The sequence below is a fragment of the Triticum dicoccoides genome, chromosome 7B (assembly GCF_002162155.2).
Source record: "Triticum dicoccoides isolate Atlit2015 ecotype Zavitan chromosome 7B, WEW_v2.0, whole genome shotgun sequence".
NCBI lineage: Eukaryota > Viridiplantae > Streptophyta > Magnoliopsida > Poales > Poaceae > Triticum > Triticum dicoccoides.
The window spans coordinates 735,701,466-735,712,443 of NC_041393.1; the positions used below are offsets into that span (position 1 = coordinate 735,701,466).

Sequence of the window (10,978 nt, forward strand, 5' to 3'; positions counted from 1 at the left end):
GGAAGCTTCCTGGTACAATACCGAAAAAACCCAAACTTTTTTCGGAACCCGAACAACAACTTTCCATATATAAATCTTTACCTCCGGACCATTCCGGAACTCCTCGTGACGTGTGGGATCTCATCCGGGACTCCGAACAACATTCGGTAACCACATACAAAATTCCTTTATAACCCTAGCGTCATCGAACCTTAAGTGTGTAGACCCTACGGGTTTGGGAACCATGCAGACATGACCGAGACGTTCTCCGGTCAATAACCAACAGCGGGATCTGGATACCCATGTTGTCTCCAACATGTTCCACGATGATCTCATCGGATGAACCACGATGTCAAGGACTCAATCGATCCCGTATACAATTCCCTTTGTCTAACGGTATTGTACTTACCCGAGATTCGATCGTCGGTATACCGATACCTTGTTCAATCTCATTACCGGCAAGTCTCTTTACTCGTTCCGTAACACATCATCCCGTGATCAACCCCTTGGTCACATTGTGCACATTATGATGATGTCCTACCGAGTGGGCCCAGAGATACCTCTCCGTTTACACGGAGTGACAAATCCCAGTCTCCATTCGTGCCAACCCAACAGACACTTTCGGAGATACCTGTAGTGCACCTTTATAGCCACCCAGTTACGTTGTGACGTTTGGTACACCAAAAGCAGTCCTACGGTATCCGGGAGTTGCACAATCTCATGGTCTAAGGAAAAGATACTTTACATTAGAAAAGCTTTAGCATACGAACTACACGATCTCTATGCTAGGCTTAGGATTGGGTCTTGTCCATCACATCATTATCCTAATGATGTGATCCCGTTATCAATGACATCCAATGTCCATGGTTAGGAAACCGTAACCATCTATTGATCAACGAGCTAGTCAACTAGAGGCTTACTAGGGACATGGTGTTGTCTATGTATCCACACATGTATCTGAGTTTCCTGTCAATACAATTATAGCATGGATAATAAATGATTATCATGAACAAGGAAATATAATAATAACTAATTTATTATTGCCTCTAGGGCATATTTCCAACAGGGGACTACCTGGATAGGACGGCCTCGAGGCGGCAGTAGACTGCGGGCCGCGACTCTACGTCCCGAATGGTTGACGTAGCGGCAGCACGCGGGTCGATGCAGCGGTGGGGAGAACAATAGGGCGGAGACGCTGCGGCACGACGAGGCGACGCAGAAGCAGTTCGATGCTTGATCGGTGGAGGGACGCAATGTACTCGGGGACAATCTTCATGGGATCTTTGGAGGCGCGTGCAACCGACGGGCCAAGTGGGTCGGACGGTGGGTGATCAAACCGATCGCGCACGAGGTCGGCGACGCCGCTCGGTGGAGGCGGGGTGGCGGCCGAGTCCAAGATGAAGCCAACGAGTCCGACGCAGACTGTCCAAGGTAGCCGGCAAGGCCGACACAGCCGGCGACTGGGCCGTAGCCAGTGAGCCCGTGGTAACCGGCGACGGGGCCACAGCCGGCGATGTGGCCGCACAGACACGGCGGAGGCGATGGATGATGAAGAAGTCTCGGTCGGAGCATGGCAGCGATGGCTGGCGTAGGGCGATGGGCGATCACTACTAGGGAAAACCTTATACACAGAATATTACCAATAGCACTTGTTAAAATGAGGCGCTACTGCTACTTAGCAGTAGCACGTCTGCTAAAACGGCACTACTGTTACCCGCTTAGCAGTAACGCGGCAGGAGCAGAATGCGCTACTACTATAATTGCCACACCATTCCCGACGTGCTAGGTATAGTAGTAGCGCCCTTCTAGAAACAGAGCTACTACTACGGATTTTAGCAGCAGCGTGTTTTGCCTCCGCATGCTACTGTTAAAGCTATTTTCACCTAACCCCCCGCGCGGCCTGATTCCCTCTCCTCTGCTTCCTCCCCAAATTTCCCACTCTCTCTTCTCCCCCTCGTCACCTCCGCCGGAGCCCCTCCCCTCGCCCTCGCCGGAGGCCCTGCCGTCACTCTCCGGCGGAGTCTGCCCCTCGATGTCGTCGTGCGCCTGTGCCTCCTCCTCCTAGACCTCGACCTTGCCGGAGCCCCTGCCCTCGCTCTCCGCCGCCGTCTCCCTCGAACCGCCTCGCCTCCGTCTCCCTCGAGCCCGCCTCGCCGCCGTCTCCCCCGACCCGTCCTCTCCGCGCCTCGGTGCCGCTGTCTCCCCCGACCCCATCTCTCTCCCCGCCCTCTGTAAGGACTCTCCCCTTACGATCCCTCTTCTCTGCTTAGTATGAACCCTAGCTATTTAGTGCTAGTTAGGATGAACCCTAGGCTATTTTTAGTGCTAGTTAGTTAATTACAATTAGTATTAACCCTATTTAATTAGGTAGTACGAACCCTAGTTAAAAAATGGATACTTATTTGGTAATTAGGGCAGTAGTTCCTAGGTACTAATTAGTTAGTAAGAACTAGGTACTAATTAGGTACTAGTTTATTTTTATTTATAGTAAGTTTATTTTTAGTAAGAACTAATTGAATTAATAGAACTAGTTAGTAAGAACTTGTTGCTATTTTTTTAGTTAAAGAAATTTTTCCCGCATCGACGTGGACGATGCCCATCCCGCATCCTCGTCGTCGAGTCGGCGGAGGACGACACCTGCTTGACCAGACGGGCCATGTCCGGGACTGGGCTCCGCCGGGGTGGTACTGGGAGGCGCTACCTACCGGGGGGCGCAGGTTGGTGAGGAGCCAGCCTGTCGTTGACCCGAACCTTCTTTGGTGGCGGTCGCGTGGGCCAGTGACGGTCCAGAGGCTCGAGGACCCCACGGAGGTGGTGCGTCACCGTGTCAATGAGGAGGACGCGCACGTCCGTCGCTACTTGTTTGCGTTGGAGCACAGGTTCTCCAATACCTGGCAGGTTCTCCAGGGATCTCACTGAAGCTATGATCCCATGATGGTTCCTTCTCTGTGGGTGTCCACCGCCCGCGCCGATACCCGTCGTGTGCTAGGGTTTTAGTTGTATTAGTGATGTTATATGTATGACACTATTCGGGATGTATTAGTGATAATATTCGACGATGTACGGACGCATGAGATGATTTACTTTTGCTTATTGAATGCATGCTAATTTGAGTCCTATAAGATATTTTGAAATGTATATCTTATGTTGCTCAAATAGGATATGTGCTTGCCCAAGTGGCCGGTCATGTTTGCAGGTTACACCTCCGAGCGGCCTATGTTTTGCCGGAGTGTTGATTCATTTTCGTTCCAGCAAATTTCAGGCGCTCGATATGTCCTATTTTAGCAAAGGTCATGCCGGATTTTTTCGTGAATTTTGGCATGACTTGTGCCAGAATATGTAGGAAATATTGAGTGCCCCTGATTTTTGTGTTGAGTATCCTGGTAGTTGTCTTCGATCGATTTTCAATTAATGTTTCAACTATGAACATAGGAAATGTCTGACGACGAAAAGGATTTCGGTACTTACAAATACTACGAAGATGAGCGCGGCCTGTGCGACGGAATCTTCCTAGATGATGATAGGCGCTTCAGCATCAAGCTGGACGAGAACTTCGAAGTGGATACAATAAGTCACAACGGCAAGTTTTTTTTCGTAATTAAGCATGACATATGCTTCATTTGCTTCAACTTATAATTTATTTATTTTTACTATTCTACTAGTGTATCCCTGCCATGCAAGAGTTTTTGTATTGGATAAGATAGGTTTCAGTCGTACTATGGAGGTAAAGAAAGTTTACTTGAAGACCGAGCATGGTTATATTTTCAACGTAAAATTATACAATTCAGATGACTACACCTATTTTGGATGCAAAACATGGCGAGCATTATGCAAGACTTATGGATTTGAGCCTGATATGGTTATCACCTTTGATATTCGTCCAGAAGATGATATTGAAGGTAGTACCGACATTTGGGTCGATGTGCAAACGCCTCCAGTTATACCATTATGTAAGTTTCTCAACCATATTTATGTCTTTGGTATTGTTTATTCAAAAGTAGTTGACAACTAATTTGTATTGTCAGCTTATTTCGGTGCAAGCAAACATGTCTAGCGCTTGGTAGACAGGACCGTATAATGTCCCGGGGCTGAACTCAACTGCAAGGAGCTCAGCCATTATGTTTCATGGCTTGCGGATCTTGATACTGTCAAGACAAATTTTCTTTCTGCATTTAGAAATGTTAGTACTGAAAACATGCGACCAATAGTGTTCGTAATGAACTACGGTCACATCTATCTAGGAAGGATGATAAGATTTTTACTATTTGTCCTCAGTGCATCTTTTCCATACATTATTTTTGAAGCTAAACTTTATTGCTAAGTATGTTACCATACGATGTTCTTCAACAGGGACTCCCGATGAATGTTGTGCCTTATGGGATCGAGACTAAAGGTACCATGAGTATTATTAGCTTACGGCCAAGATATCCTACAGATTACTTTAGTGCATTCAAGATTAGTGACGGATTCTTAATAGTGCAAGACTGGACCAAATATGTGATGGGGGAGCGTAGAGAAGTACTAGGGGGCAGCAAACAAATGTGCTACCCACGATTAGGAGACAGGTTCATCTGCATGCTCCAACTTGATCAAGGAGGAGAGTTATACATGTTTTATGTTATTTTACCTAAGAGAGAGTAGCAGGAGTGATTAGCTAGCTAGAAATAAGTTTGAAGATGATGATGTGCTACACTATTACTATGATGATAAAATAGCTAGTGTTGGTGGTAATGACTATGATGATTATTATTAGCTAGTGTTAGTGGTGATTAAATAAATACTGTTGGTGGTAATGACTATGATGATGATTAAATAGCTTGTGCTGGCGGATTAGATTCAAGTGCAGGCAACATGTGGTGCACATTGAAAGTACTACTAGTCCAAACTAGATCAAGTTTGGATTAGTAGTATACTTTTGACATGCACCACATATTGCCTCCACTTGAACCTAATCCACCTTCATTTGACACACTGTTATGGACATAATGATGTAAACCTCATAACTGGTATTGTACCAATATTTGTACGATGGCGCATAAATACACTAAAAATAAAAAATAAAAAAAGAATACTAGTAGCGACGGAGAGAAAACACGCTTCCATTAGTTACATTAGCAGTAGTGTGGGAGTGAACAAACGCTTCAGCTATTTGTCCTAGCAATAGCGCGTGCGGGCACGCGTTACTGCTAAGCAATAGCTGTAGCGCCTAACCAGCGCTACTGCTAGGGTTTTCCCTAGTAGTGGATGGGTGAGCTGATGTGCGGACGGGGGCAGGCCGTGACGGGATGCCTCGACGCACGTGGCCGCCGGGTCGGAGGAGAAGTCGGTCGGTCGCGCCGGTATCGGAGTAGAGGTGCGCGGGGGTCAACGGCTGCGGTGAGCGATGCAAACCGATCTTAGATTGGAAAACCAAAAAGAAAACGCCGATCAAAACGACCGGCGAGAGAGAAAATCCGGATCAAAGGATATGTAAAAAGTGTCCCTAGGGCAGCTGGTCAACACGACCGGCGGACGAACCCTAGGTACGGACGGCGCGCCCCCGGCGGCAGTCATGACGGCCGACCGCCCCGCGGGCGGCACGCAGGGCAGAAGCGGTGGGGGCGGCTACGGTTTGGATCGGTTAGGTGATACCATGTTAGAAGGGGAAGAAGGGATTGGCGGAATATGATGGATGTATTATTGAGCCTCGAGGGCGAGTATATATTGAGTACAAGACTTGAAGGGCAAGACGCCTCTCCTAGAGATAAGGTAGGAGACGGAATACAAATCCTAGACTACCAAATACATGCATCCCAAATATATCTACAAATATATCATCTTAATTACAACGGAGAGGCTCTTGCTTCTTACTTCCTTTGACCAGGGAAAGAGAGAGTGTACATTCATCGTCTCAGCGGTCAGATCCCTACCCTACCTACTAGCATGGTAACGTGAAAATGTAGTGCCCTAAACTCTTATACTTGTGCATGCGTTACATCTCTTGATTACAAACAAGAGAGAGAAAGAAAGATATATCGTTTACAAAGAAGAGAAAGAAATATATATCCTACAGGAGATAGATGTCTGTTGTTTAGTGCCTTTTCTGTTTTCATTCACCTCCACGAACCTTCCTATTTCTGTTTTCATTCCACTGTCAAATGTCAACATATCTGTTTGTGGCCCGGTCTTGGTTTTGTTTTTGTTGTTTTCTCCCGATGCTGGAGCTACAGATGATATCATCTGTGTAATACAAAAGAGGGTCTTGGAGATGATATCTCAAATTAATACCCGGCCTCATCTCAATTCTCACCTAATTGTTTTGGTGCATTGAAACAGTATGATCAGTCAAATCGATCATACATTTTCATTCGGGTGTGTCTGAAGCATGGGTCCTAAGGCCCTTCTCATAGATAGGGTAACGTGCTTTTTAGTTTGCAAGGTTCTCTTGGAAAAGAGATGCATCGTGTGGTAACATAGATAATTAAACTAACTACAATTGACATAACATAATAGAACATCATTTAGGATCTCAAAATACAACACCAACTTAAAATCTAAAGCTCATGTAAAATAGATTACCCAGCAAGACCATGCTTCCAACTAGAATACACAGGTACACACAATTTCATGATACAATGTGCAAGAACAGACAAATGATTAGTATACAAGTGGCCAACGCACATGCAGAAAACATCGCGTGCATAGGTTGGGCTAATAGACAAACTAATCTTCTCCACCCATGAAATCATCCTCGATAGTGAAATCCTACAGTGAGAAAGAAAACTTTGATTTAAATACACATGTCCAACTCAACAATTCATATCCAATGCCTAGATAAAAGCCAACGAGAAAAGTACTTACTGCATCCAGCGGGTTGAGAAAAAAATCATCCCATGAGAAGTCATTGATGTCATTAAATTGATCATTAAGTGCATGCTGAACAATAGTACCCACTTGTATAGGGTGATTGCTAACTGCATCCCCGCCATCAAGCTTGTCAGCCATTGCGACGATATTTTCTTTCTGATGGTTGGAAAGTGTAGAAATAGTTCTTCCACTATTAACCATATATGTATGTGTCATTGAGATTCTACCATTGCCAGGTGCGGTGTTTTCATTCAACATCATTCCGACTGAGCTTGTGTTTTTTGCTATGTTGAATGGTGCCATCTGCTCACTCAAGCCATCTACTGACATACTGCTGCTCCCTCCCTTAACCATCTCAAATGATGACACTGGACGACTGCCACAGGCATTCAACATCCCTACGAAGCTTTGGTTGCTAGGTGCATTTTTTGGAACAATATGCTCATTGAAGCCTGCCATAGATGTAGCATTTCTTATGACCATTGCCACTTCCTTTTGCACCTCTACGTTCACATTTGATGAGATGGGAGATATTATACCTCTATGAAGAACACCAGTCAACGTCGCATGTGTTGCAGAATTGTATGAAGGGTCTGGAAACTTGCCTTTGTTTGTCTCCACCAGCTTACCACGCATGCGGCCAGCATAGGAATCACCAAAACTATTTGAAGAAAATTCATCTAAAGTTGTGTCATTGGGTATGTTGTTGTATAGGTTGGAAGGAGGGTCAATGGAGCCAGCGAATCTTCCCGCATCCGATAGTTTTGGTGTGACATACTTGTGCATTCTACCATCATGGGCAAATGACCCCGTGCACGAGTTTCTATGTGTGTTCGCCAGCTGAGCCAAGTGACCCATTGCACAACAATTGGTTGTACTTAGAAGACCAGATGACATACACCATCTTTCATGTTCATGGTTACGCATGAAACTCCCCTGGTTGTTCATGTTGTTGTAGGATGAGTTATGTCTTTCAGAGGCATCACCAACTGGATTTGATTTGACTCTTCTCAAGTACAACCTGTACTTCTGAAATTAAAAAGATAGACAAATAAACCAGGTATGAGAAGCACGCTCATGGAAAAAAAATAAGGATAGACATGTGGGAGCAAAAAGTGTTGGGAATCCATTGTATAAGAAGACCCATTATAGGGACAAAAATACTCATTATAGCGACAAAAATTATAGCGACAAAAAAGTGTAGAGCATCCACGGTATAAGAAGACTCACTATAGCGACAAAAATTAATTGTTATTACACATATCTTCATGTTAGGTGCATTACTAAAGCTTACACTGATATTTTGCCCACAAAATAAAAGCTTGAACTTATCTATGAAAAAATGTTAGAATGGAAAAAATAGGAACACAGCGAGTGAATATAAGGATAATGTTCAAAAATAAACCTGTAGATGACTTGCGATACTATCTCTGGTGAGGTAATCCACATTCATTAGTTCCAATATCTTTTTTGGAACGGCCTCTACAAAAAGAAGTAATAAAATTTCTTAGTGGAAACAATCACAGAAATATAAGAATTGTATCAACGAATGAGGTAACAAATATGAAGTCTTACTCTCTAGTCCGATCTGGTTAATAGCTTCTAGAAATTTGTTCTGAAGCTCAATTGTCCATACCACCCTTGGCTTCTTCCAGGTGGTGGATACGTGTGTGATCTCTTGGTTCTCGCTAGAATCATATCCTTCGTTGCCCTTATTCTCTGAGTCCTTGCTCGTGGCAGCAGTCCTTGGCTGCACTCTATCATCATCATCATTGTTGTTGTTGTTGTTGATGTGTGTTTTTGCTTCAAAATTTCTCCTCCTTTCAACATGTTGCCATATATTTTTTAGCTCGTTGGTGCACACTGGCTTCAACAAATAGTCGCATGCCCCATGTGTTATGCCCTTGATCACAGCCTTCTTGTCGCAATCCGCAGATAGCACTGCATGACATATGGCCCGTAACTTAGCTTTTGAATTTGTAACTTCACAAAAATCTATGAACTGGACATGATGTTTTCCCCAATGCTTAAAGGAAGAAAAAGTTTAAATGTTCTTCAATTGTGCCATGCAATCGGGGAAGCAAATGTATTACACATGATTTTCAAACAATATCATGGCTAGGACAAATTTGGTGTTTCAAAGCAAATTAAATGGGACAAATTTCACACATTCATTAGAAATAAACAGAAATAATGGCTAAAAAGTAACTATAGCACAATGTCCATGGCATCATCACAACACGTCCCAACTAGGGAAATCAGATCATCACGTCTAACTATTAGTGAACTTGAAAACCAAGTACTATTATTGGTAGTTGACGAAGTTTCTCTAGCACACTAGGAAATAGTTATCGGCCCAAACAATGTTCGAAGCATGTTAAGTGGTCACACAAATATTAGTTTTTATATGGTAAGCACCATTACCAGTGGTTTTATTTTCACAATTCGGAAAAACAAGTACGTGTGGTTGCACTTCATGTGACAGTTCTGACTAAAAATTATGTGCTAGTTCAGACATCAGAGTCAAGAAATCTGCAAGATTGTGGATATTATCATTAGCCTACTCAATGTATCTACTTAAAAGTGGCACTCCTACTTTATATGCTATTCTCAAGAGTAAATAGTTTTCAAGACTAATAATCTCAAGGAGATTGAAGAAGAGTAATCCTTTACCCATAAAAAAGACGAGTAATCCTTTAATAATGTGAACAAAATATAGGTACTTTCCGAATTGTATATTTCATGCCAACCTAGCAAATGGGTGCGGTGCAATTGTATACTTTCTCCAAAACTAATTAATTAATATCCTGGATCTCCAAAATTCAGGAGTAAAAGTACGCTCTCTTTTTTTGCGGGGTAGTAAAAGTACGCTCATGCATGTTAAAATGAAAAATAAAAATTTTAAGTTGAGCAGTGAGAGTACTGATGACGGGCAGATCCATCTCAAGGTGGATGAGCTCGAGGAGCTTGAAGCCGTCCATGCCTGGCATGCGCACGTTGGTGATCACCAGGTCAAACTCCGCCTTCCCCGCCCTCAGCATCTTCAACGCCGTCTTCGCGTCCGTCACGGTCGTTGCTGTACAGCAGCAAGGATTACTCACAGAAAGAAAAAAGGATCACCTAGCTCCGATTCTAATGGACTAGGGCGGAGAGACTCACGGTTGTATTTGCAGCAGCGCAGAACGGCCTCCAGTACCTTGAGACAGACGCTGTCGTCGTCCACAGCAAGCATGCGCAGCCCCTCCGGGAACTTGTCCCCTGCCGGAGCCTCCATCCTCTGCCTTTCGTCCCCACCCATAGCCGCCATGTTCTCCAAAATTCTTCCCACCTGGCAAGGCAAACGCCATCAAGAAACCACTAATTAGAAAACAACGGGGGATAACCAACACAAACCCCGCAACAATCAAGAGCACAACCCAAAACCTCGATTAGATCCCTGATTGTTTCACCTCCTACAATGGCTTCCCCGCGACAGGAAGAACAGAACAATGTGGATTTGAGAGGAGAAGGACCGCGGTGGTGAGAGGGCTGGAGGATGCAGGGGGCTATTTATAGGAGGAGACGGGGGTGGAAGTCTAGCGTTCCAGAGGTGGAAGGCGCTCTGCTCCCCGGTCGTGTGTGCACTGCAGACGTTCGGATTTTTCGGTTGAATGGAGATGGAGAGACAGAAAGATATATCGTTTACAAAGAAGAGCCAGTCTGTTGTCTAGTGCCAGTCTATTTATAGTTAGGATTTTTCGGTTGAATGGAGATGGAGAGAGAGAAAGATATATCGTTTACAAAGAAGAGAAAGAGATATATATCCTACAGGAGATAGATGTCTGTTGTTTAGTGCCGTTTCTGCTTTCATTCCCCTTCCACGAACCTTCCTATTTTTCTTTCCGTCCATTGTCAAATGTCAGCATATCTGTTCGTGAGCCAGTCTTGGTTTTCGTTTTGGTGTTTTCTCCCGATGCTGGAGCTATATATGATATCATCTGTATTACAAAAGAGGGTCTTGGAGATGATATCTCAAATTAATACCCGGACTCATCTCAATTCTCACCTAATTTTTTTGGTGCGTTGAAACAGTATGATCAGTATATCAAATCGATCATATATTTTCAGTTATCTGAATTACTGCATTATGTGATATATAAACCAGGAGATGATC

At 44.2% G+C, this 10,978-nt stretch overlaps 1 pseudogene; it reads right to left on the reverse strand.

The window, feature by feature from the left end:
* LOC119339600 overlaps window positions 1–10,123 on the reverse strand; it is a 47,736-nt pseudogene extending 37,613 nt beyond the window's left edge.
* Between the last annotated feature and the right edge of the window lie 855 nt (window positions 10,124–10,978).